This window comes from Dipodomys ordii, unplaced genomic scaffold, assembly GCF_000151885.1.
Source record: "Dipodomys ordii isolate 6190 unplaced genomic scaffold, Dord_2.0 Scaffold52, whole genome shotgun sequence".
Classification (NCBI taxonomy): Eukaryota; Metazoa; Chordata; class Mammalia; order Rodentia; family Heteromyidae; genus Dipodomys; species Dipodomys ordii.
The window spans coordinates 2,388,749-2,399,605 of NW_012267268.1; positions in this window are offsets into that span (position 1 = coordinate 2,388,749).

Below are 10,857 nucleotides of genomic sequence, written 5' to 3' on the forward strand. Positions count from 1 at the left end.
GTTCATTTTTGACATAACGTCTTGTACATCTTATTGTTGCAATGGTTCCATCTGTATCCCTATTTAAACAATTTGGTTTTTCCCTTCCCCTCCACAAATTATACCAACATCAAATACAGTGAAAACAGGGGTTATACCATGGGGGAGAGACATACAAACCAGCAAAGAAATATCTTATAAATACATTAGACACAATAGCAAGAAAGAAAAAAACATTTGAGTTCTTAATTTGGGGTTCATTTCACTTAACATCAACTTATCTGACCATTTCCGCTTGTCTCAGACATATACTAGTTCTTTCTTTGATGAGTCCCTACCTTGTTTTGGGATGAGGGTTATGCTGGCTTCATAGAAAGAGTTTGGTAATGAACTTCCACTTTCAATTTCATTGAAGAGTTGGGGAAGTATTGGTGTGAGTTCTGCTTTGAAGGCCTTGTAGAATTCAGTGGGAAATCCATCCAGTCCTGGGTTTTTCTTGGGTGGGAGATCTCTTATTGCTGTTTCTATTTTGATGCTTGACATGTGTCTGTTAAATTGGTTTAAATCATCTTGGTTTAGTTTGGACATGTCAATCTTTGTTATAAATTTGTACTTTTCTTCCAGATTCTTGAACTCATTAGCTTACAGGTTTGAGAAGTATTCCTTATAATGTTCTGAATCTTGGTTGTTTCTGTGATGTTTCCATTCTCATCTCTGAGTTTGTTTATTTGGTTGTGTTCTCTTCTTTTCCTGATGCAATTTGCTAAAGGTCTGTCAATTTTGTTAATTTTTTCAAAGGACCACTTCTTTGTTTTGTTGATTCTTTCTATGTTTTTTTAACTTTAATTCATTTAATTCTGATTTTATTTAATTATTTGTTTCCGTTTGCTGGACAGGGGTTTACCTTGTTCTTTTTCAGGCTACTTCAGGTGCCTCATTGTTGGTTTCAGATGTCTCCAATTTGTTGATACAGGGACTCAGACCTATAAACTTGCCTCTGTGTTCATTTATGTTAAATATCATGAACATTTGAACATTCCTTTCTAATCTCTTCCAGGACCCACTGGTTATTCAACAGTGTGTTGTCCAGCCTCCATGTATTCCAGGATTTTCTTTGATGGCTTTTGGTGTAGAGTTCTAATTTTATTCCCTTGTGGTCTGAGAGAATGCAGGGCATAATTTCAATGTTTCTGAATTTGGACAAATTTGCTTTGTGATCTAAAATGTGGTCCATTTTGGAGAATGGTCCTTGTGGTGCTGAGAACATGTATTCTGATGCTGCTGGGTGAAATATTTGGTAGATGTCTGTTAAGTCTAGTTAAGCTATGCAGTTGTTTAAATCCATGGTTTCTCTGTTGAGTTTTTGCTGAGTTGATCTATCCAGCGGGGAGAGTGGTGTGTTAAAGTTCTCAATAATTATTGTCGTTGGATCCATGTGAGATTTTAGGGAAAGTAGTGTTTCTTGGGTAAATTTCAGTCCTCCGTTACTTATTGAACACATGTTTAGAATTGTAACATCCTCCTGAAGAAAAGATTCCCTAATTAGTATGTAGTGACCTTCTGTATCTCTTTTCACTAATTTGAATTTGAAGTCGATTTTTTTATATGAGGATTGCAACTTCCGCCTGTTTATGGGGGCCATTTATTTGGTAAATTAAATTCCAGCTTTTCACTTTCAGAATATGTTTGTTTTTGTGGGCAAGGTGTGTCTCTTGAAGGCAGCAGATACAAGGATCTTGCTTTTTGATCCATCTGGACAGTCTATGTTGCTTAATTAGAGAGTTAAGTCCATTAATATTGAGAGTTAGAACTGAGAGGTGTTTGGTAATTCTTGCCATGTTATCCGCCTTCTTGGGGGCTTTGCCAACTAAGTTCTTCTTGTATTCTCTGGGGGCTGTTTCTTGGCCTTTATCGTGCTCATGTTGGTTTTCTATATGTAGGACATCTTTAAGGATCTTTAGTAGGGCTGGTTTGGTGAAGATATGTTGTTCCACTTTTTTTTTTTTATTGTGAAAATACCATACAGAGGGGTTACAATTACATGAGCAAGGTAATGGGTACATTTCTTATCAAGCATCGTTGCCTCTTCCTTTGTTTCCCCTTCCCATCCCTTCCCATTTCCCCACTCCTCCCCACCCCCATCCCCTCGGTGCACCCTCCTCCCACCATGCCAAAGTTGTAAAGTTCATTTTTGACATAACGTCTTGTACATCTCATTGTTGCAATGGGTCCACCTGTATCCCTATTTAAACAATGTGGTTTTTCCCTTCCCCTCCACAAATTATACCAACATCAAATACAGTGAAAACAGGGATTATACCATGAGGGAGGGACATACAAAGCAACAAAGAAATATCTTATAAATATGTTAGAAACAATAGCAAGAAAGAAAAAAACATTTAGGTCCTTTTCTTTGCTGTGGAAGATTTTTATTTGTCCTCCCATTATGAAGGAGAGTTTAGCTGGGTACAGTACTCTTGGTTGACAGTTGTTTTCCTTTTGGGCATGGCATACATCATTACAGGCTCTTCTTGCTTTCATCGTCTCTGCTGAGAAATGTGAAGTTATTCTGATTTGTTTCCCTTTGTAAGTGATTGATCTTTCTCCCTGACAGCTTTAAGGACTTTCCTTGGTCTCAGTTGATCCTGTGTGGATTACATACAATGTGACAGTGAGATGTCTTATTCTGGTCTCGTCTATTTGAGGTTCTAAAGGCTTCTTGTATCTGAATGTGCCTATCTTTTTGCAAGTTTTGGAAGTTCTTTTCTAGGACCCTGTTAAATAAATTTCCCAGACCTTTAACTTTGGACTCCAGGCCCTCATCTACACCCATTAGGCTTAATTAGGCCTTATGATGGTGTCTTATAAATGTTGGTTAGATCTCTTCTATTTCTTGGATTTTTCTTGTATTCTCATGTGTACTTTCTCTATAACGTGTAGGCTGTCTTCAATCATGGAGATTCATTCTTCTGTGTGGTGTAACCTACTGTCAGGACTTTGTACTTTGTTTTAACTTTCCTTTCCTTTCAATTGGTTAGATTTGATAGCTTCAAATTCTCTGTTGGAACTTTGTTTTAGATCTTGTATGGAATTCTTTACCTCCTTAATTTGGTTTTCAATAGTCATTCTCCAGTTCTTTAGTTGATTGTTTATAGTTTCCTTGGACTCCCTTTCCTTCTGTTGGGGTTCATGCAGCATTCCCTTTGTGGCTTCCATGGATTCCTCCAGCTTTCTGTTTGTGGATTCCATGAGTGCTTCTATTAATCTTTGTGTATTCTCATCCCACTCACACAATTCCTTTATTAATCTTTGGTTAGCCTCATCACACTCATGCATTTCCTTGTTATGTTAACAGAGAGTCCTTTGCAGGCTTTCAATCTTTTCATTCAGCATGTTTACCATTAGTGTTTGTAGAGTATTTTGGAACTCTTTTCTGGATTACTCATTATCTGCTCTGTTTATTGATTATCATGAGGGTGAGGTGAGATACCTGGACTTGCCAGTTTTCTTGTGTTTCTCTGGCTTGTTCTGCCTATTTGGGTTTGAAAGCAAAACCAGTTCTGCACTAAAACACTATTTTAAGGCAAGCATCAACCAGAGCTCCATAGTTGCACAGACTGTTTGATGCAGTCAAAATGAGTATAGACACAATCTAGTTCAACAGAAACAATCTAGTTCAACAACAAACAGGTGTCAGTGGACTAAGAAAATCAAAGAAACATAGGTCCCATGTATTTGCAATAACTAGTATATGTATGAGTCAAGCAGAAAAGGTCAGACAAGTTGATGTTAGGGAAATGAACCCCAAGATAAGTATTCAAAAGTTCTTTTTGTTTTTGTTTCCTTTCATGCAATTGTTTCTAATATATTTATAAGATGATTTCTGTGTTGTTTTGTATGTCCCTCCCCCACAATATAACTCATGCTTTCACTGTTATTTCATGTTGGTATAATTTGTGGAGGGGAAGGGAAAAAACAAATCATTTAACTTGGGATACAGGTAGACCCATTGCAACAATGAGATGTACAAGTCATTATGTCGAAAAGCGCACTTTACAACTTTGGTGGGGGGGAAGATCGGGTTGGGGGAGGGGGGAGTATGGGAAGGGATGGGAAGGAGAAACAAAGAGGAGGCAACAATGCTTGATAAGAAATGTACTCGTTATCTTGTCCATGTAATTGTAACTCTTATGTACGGTATTCTCACAATAAAAATAAATTTAAAAAAAAAGAAAATCAGAGAAGGAGTCAGCAGACCAGAAATTAATAGGTTTAGGGAGAATTGTGAAGAGAAAATAAGATTAGAGGAATGTGGGAAGGGAAAGGGAAAGAGGGAAGATGACAAGATGACTAAGACCCAAATACAGAGGAAAAGAATAGAAGAAAAGGAGAAGATAGATACAGAAAAAGGAAAAATAAAAAATTTAAAAATGAAACACTAAAAAAATATAAGTAGAAAGAAATAATACAATTGAAGGAGTTAAGGCTGAGAGTTTGTGAATTGAGTAATTGATATTTGAATAAAGTATGCACACAATGAAGGATCAGACCAAAAATTTGAAGGTGGGTATAAATCTGGGGATGAACACAACAGCAATTAAGTAAAGCAAAAGAAACAAAAAGGACCAAATGGGCCGGGCGCTAGTGGCTCATGCCTGTAATCCTAGCTACTCAGGAGGCTGAGATTTGAGAATCGCGGTTTAAAGCCAGCCCAGGCAGGGGAGACCTTGAGACTCCTATCTCCAATAAACCACTAGAAAACTGGAAGTGGTGCTGTAGCTCAAGTGGTAGAGCACTTGCCTTGAGCTGAAGAACTGAGGAACAGCACCCAGGCCCAGAGTTCAAGCCCCATGACCGACAAAAAAAAAAAAAAGGACCTAATGGAAAAAGAGTAAAAAGAGAATATTTTATATAAAAATGATGAAAAAATAGAAAACAATTTTTAAAAAACTAGGTAGGAAAAAGAATTCTTAGATTTTTTTTTTTGGGGGGGATGTCCCCTCTATCTGTAATCAGTATCTGAGTAGAGTCTCTTGTTTGCTTGTGGTGTTTGTATATCCTGTGGCTTGACTTGTTTCTTAAACTTGTTTGCTTGAGCAAGCAGAATGAAGCTCTGCCTTACCAGGAACTTCATGGCCCTCCTCCTCCCAGGCTAGTTCATTGGGAGGGAGACCTGCTTTGAGTATCAGAAAAGAGGAAGATGGTTGTTTCCTCTAGCTTAGAGTTGTTGTGATGGGGCTAGGTTGGGGGCAGGGTTGAGGCCTGTAGCTTTTCAGTAGCCTTTCTCTGAGGGACTAGCTCCTGAGACACTCACACAGCCCAGCCTGGAGCCATTCTCAGGATTTTTGTGTATTGAGGGTCCAATTGTTTTCTTTTTTTATGTTTTTATTTTTTAAAAATACTGTACAGAGGGGTACAGTTACATGAGTAAGATAATGAGTACATTTCTTATGGAGCATTGCTACTTCCTCCTTTGTTTTTCCCCTACCATCTCTTCCTTCCCCACTTCCCCATCTCCTCCCTCCCTTCCCCCAATTTGTAAATAGTGAAGTAAGGCAGTCCCAAAGACACATAGGTCCTATGGTTTCCCTTAATTGCAATAACTAGTATAAGTCTAGGATAAGCAGAAAACATCAAAAGCTATGCACATATGCCCATATAAGTTATAATGTTAAATGAAATGAACCCCAAAATAGTGACACAACTGTTTTTTTTTCTTGCTTGCTATTAATGTATTTAAAATGTACTATGTGATTTTTTTTTTGTTTCTCTTGTATGGTACAACCTCTGTTTTCACTCTATTTGATGTCGGTGCCCTGCATCTTGTGTATACATTTTTCTAATTTGGGGAAGGTAAGGGAAATAATAAAATACCGGCTGTTTTTCTTTTACCTGCCTGCAATTAAGTCTGCTGCCTGTTCTACAGTGAGATGTGGCAGCCTCTGGCTCTGTTTACCCAGTGAAGAAAGTCACTCCTCCATGGGAAGGACAACTTTCTCTTGGGTGGAACTGAGCTGCTCAAGTCAGGCTCTTTTGACCTGTTGAATGTTTCCTATTGTCTGTTTCGAAGGCCTGAATTATATGCTAGCTGCCCTGGCAGAAGAAATAGTAGAAGTAGTGAGGATTTATTGTGGGGTACTCATGCCTTTCCCTTGGTTTCTGGGCTGTCCACAGTCTGCAACTGTCTGTGGCCAGCAGGATGAAGATTTCGTCTCCTTGTCAGTTCTTTCTGGTGGAGAGTAGAATCCACTCATATACTGCCTCTGGCGCCTTTTTCCTGGACTGTCTCTGTTGATATGGCGGCTGTAGCCGCTGTCACTCCCACCCTGGACCCGGGTGACTGCTCAAATCTGTCTCCTTAACCAAGCTGCTGGAATTTTTTTCTCTCTGGCCAAACTCTTTGTGCTATAATGGCACACTTGGTGTGAATCTTTAGCCTTGGCCTTTTCACTGGAATACTAAAACTGGTTTTTATATGTGAGCTTGATTACTCCCCAGCTTCTCCTCTGCCATCTTCCTCTGAAACCCCCCTGAGTTCAAGTTTTTATTCACTCCTCCTCTTGCCAGGAATGTTTTTTGAAATCTTTATGCTCTGCTGTTTTGCTCTCAGTTCTCCCCGTAATGTTGGCTGAAAGCTTCCAGTAATAACCATGCCACAAACTGAAAGCTATGCTCTGTGGAAATATTGTCTGCCAACGTGATCAGTTCATTGTCTTTAAAACCAACCTCTCTTGGTTGTAGCAGAACTGAAAATAAAAGACAGATTCTTTGCCAGAATGTCAGAAGGATGGCTTCGAATCCAGTTGCCAATATAAGTCCCAAGCCCACCTGAAGTCTCATAGCCAGGACTTCTCTGAAGGTGTTCTCTCCTTCTCACCTCCCACCAGAGAGGAGTTAACAGCAGGCCAAAGATTTCTTAGCTTTGTTTTTCCAAACTCTCCCAAATTCTTCCCATAAGCCACTGACAAATGGTGAAGAATCAAAAGGTCAATTTTAAAAACATTTCTGGGACCAATTTTCTGTATCAACTTTTTTATTAATATTGTTACCTTTAAACTACTGGGCATAAAAGCTGAAGGATGGGGCTGGGAAGGTGGCTCAGTGGTAGAGCGCTTGCCTTGCATGCATGAGGCCCTGGGTTCGATTCCTCAGCACCACATAAGTAAAAAGAAAAAAGCAGGAAGTAGTGCTGTGGCTCAAGTGGTAGAGCGCTAGTTTTGAGCTGAAGAGCTGAGGTTACAGCACCCAGGACCAGAGTTCAGGGCCCACAACTGGACCCCCCCCCAAAAAAAAAACGCTTAAGGGAGGAAGAACTTACCTTAGCTCAGAATCTGAGGTTCACTCTGCCCATGGTTACATGGCTCCCTGGTTCTCTAAGGCATGCAGTGAAGCTGTTCTTGGAATCATGGCAGACAGCAAGTGCCTTTCTTTTTTCAAAAACTTATTTTCTTGTAAAGATGCTGTGCAGAGGGGTTACAGTTACATGCATAAGGCAATGAGTACATTTTTTGTAGAACATTGTTACCCCGTCCCTTGTTGTTCTCTCACTATCCCTTCCCTTCCCCACCTCCTTCACTCTTTCTTTGCCTCTGCCCCTGCAAGTTGTAAAGTTCATTTCCAATATACTGTGCTGTGGGTATCATTGTTGCAATGGGTCATCCTTTGTCCTTGTTTCAGCGTTTTGTTATTCCCCTTCCCCTCCCCAAATTACACAAATGTATATACAAGATGCAGGGTACCAAAATCAAGTTCATTGAAAACAGGGGATATACCATATGTGGAAGAACATTCAAAGGAAAAAAAATCACAAAGTACATTAAAAACAACAACAGCAAAGAAAGACCTCTTGTGTCCATATCTTGGGCTTCATATATGGTCATATTTACATAGCTTTTTGAGCTTTTCTGCTCGTTTGATAAAATTATCCTAGATATATACTAATTATTGCAAATGAGGGAAACCATGGGACCTATATTTCTTTGGGTCTGACTTACTTCACTTAATATGATTTTTTCCAAGTCTTTCCATTTCCTAACAAATGGGCGTTGTCATTCTTTCTGATGAAGGCATAGAATTCCCTTTTGTGTGTGTGTGTGTGTGTGTGTGTGTGTGTGTGTTTGTGTGTGTGTGTGAGTATGTGTGATATATATATATATATATATATATATATATATAATACATATACTTTCTTGATCCATTCTATTGAGGGGCATCTGGGTTGGTTCCATATCTTACCTATGGTAAATAATGATGTGATAAACATAGTTGTGCTGGTAGCTTTAGTATGGTCTCATTTGGGTAAATGCTCAGAAGTGGGCTTGCTGGGTCACAAGGAGGTCTATGTGTAGTCTTTTGAGGAACTTCCATACTGCTTTCCAGAGCAGTTGAACAAGTTTACATTCCCCCCAACATTGCAGTAGGGTTCCCTTTTGGTCCATCTCCTCCAGCATCTGTGTTATTAGATTTCTTGATTATTGCCATTCTAACTGGGGTGTGGTGGAATCTCAATGTTATTTTGCTTTGTATTTCTCTTATGTCCAGAGAAGTTGAACATTTCTTTATGTGTCTAAATCCTCCAAAAACAAATCCTCAAAGAAATAACTGTCCCATTAATATGTGGGCTAACATCTTAAAGAGAACCTTCTCTGAAGAAGAAATATTTCTTTAAAATAAGCACAAAATAAATATTTGGGGATTTTGAGATTGGGTTTTCAGTTTTAAAAACAAAATTACAGAAGAAAACTGAAATACAAATAAAATACATTTTAGAAGGAAAATTATGATTGTCAATTCCTGTCTTGAAAAAACCAGAAAGATCTTAAAACAGTAGCCTAACCAAGCAGAGAAAAGAGAATGAAGAGTTCAATGGATATGCCACATATTTAAGAAAAATAATGGAAATGTTAGGTGGAAACGACGTGAACATGTTGAAGGAATGACACAAATCATACATAAACTGCTTTGTTAATGGCAAAAAAATTCAATATATAGCCTAAAAATGAAGAAAAGAGAGGTAAGAGGTGGGTTGTGAAGGGTTAGTCAGAATGTTGGAAGGGGTGATATTTATCATGATGTTCTATATCCATAAACTACATTATTGAATGGCAACTCCTTTGTACAACTGCTTAAAGATAATAAAAACACTTTTATAAAAAGGAGTTAGGAAAAGAAGATATAAGCCCAAAGCAGGAAACAGTGAGGAAACCAGAAAGGTGTGCTTTATAGACTACAGATATGATTGCCTGGGTCATTGGCTGATGAGTTTTGCCAGTTCTTTGATCCTTGAGTCAATAAAATAATGATTCCATATAGACAAAGCAAACTAAAATCTAGTTTTCTGCCCTGTACACTCTTTACAAAGGTCCATTGAGTTGTCACTTGTAGAGTAACAACTGTATGACAGAGTGAATATTCACCACAGCCACAGCACCAGGGCATATGGACATGGTTTTTGGATAAGCTTTTGGTCAATATTTTCCTTTGGATTAGAGTATCTCACACACATTTATATCTAATGTAATTAAAGAAATGTTCAATTTTACTTACATTTGTTTTCTACAGATTTTTTATTGTTATAATCATCTTGTTTCTCACTTCTTCCATGTGGTTATGCTCAATAGATATTTCTAACTTGATCATTTTAATTCGTTTGTCTTGTGTTTTTTTTAATGTTAATTCACTTTCTTTGAATTTTCCTTAAGGTATGAATTAGAATCTTAACTTATAGCAATCCAGTTTAGGCTAGTTGCATTTATATTGATAGTATACAGCAACTTCTTCGAAGCACTAATTCCTCATTTCTCATGCTATTCTTGCATAAAATATTCTCATACATTGTAATTCTATGCACACAATTTTATGATTATTGCTTTGCGTATGCATATTTAAAATTATCTGAAATATATTAGAGCAACAAATATGTACAATTGCCTTCTATGCTCCCAATGTGGTGAAGGTTGACAGTACTCTTCATTTCTTCTGGCTTTGGGTCAGTGTTAAATACTCTTTCATTTCAGCCAGAGGGACTCCTGTGTTCTTACTTGTTAGGCCAGTGAATATGTTTATTTTCCTCTGATTCTTGAGAAATTCTTGGTTTTCTTTTCATCTCTCTCTCCCTCTCTCCTTCTCTCTCTCTCTCATTCTCTCCCTTTCTCTCCTCTCTTCCCCTCTCCTTTCTCTCCTATATTCTCTCTCCTCTCCTCTCTCTTCTGTCTCTTCTCTCTTATATATTACCCTCTCCCCCTTGGAAATAATGATGGACAAGTTTAATAAGAGTCAAAATGGAGGCAGAAAAACTTGTTAATCAAAGGGATGTCACACAGTGCCCCCAAATCCTGGGATTAGGAAGTATCTGAGGAAGGAATCAACAAGTACCCAGAGACAATGAAGCAGGACTGACCCAGGTAAAATACAAACAAATTTAGAGAGTTACCCAAAGAAGAAGGATTGTGTTTTTTCCCATTGTGTGTGGAAATGAGTCCATAAATTTGAAAGTGTAATAGTTGAAAGAATATGATCGATCCACAAGATATTGGAGAGAAAGTGGTTCTTTCTCAGAGTCAGTAATTGAAGGGTTCTGTTATCATAAATATTTGGGTTTTTCTTAATTAGTATGCTTTTCTGAAGAACTAGAAGAATTATTCATAGATTCATTTTGCACAGAGACTATATTTTATGAACTGAGAAAATTAATTAATGAACAATGCTTTAAACATTGTTTTATTGTTTTAGTATTCTTTTTTATTGTGAAAATACTGTACAGAGTGGTTACAATTACATGGGCAAAATAATGAGTACATTTCTTATCAAGCATTGTAGCCTCCTCCTTTGTTTCCCCTTCCTATCCTTTCCCATCCTCCTCCCGGTACCTCCACTCAA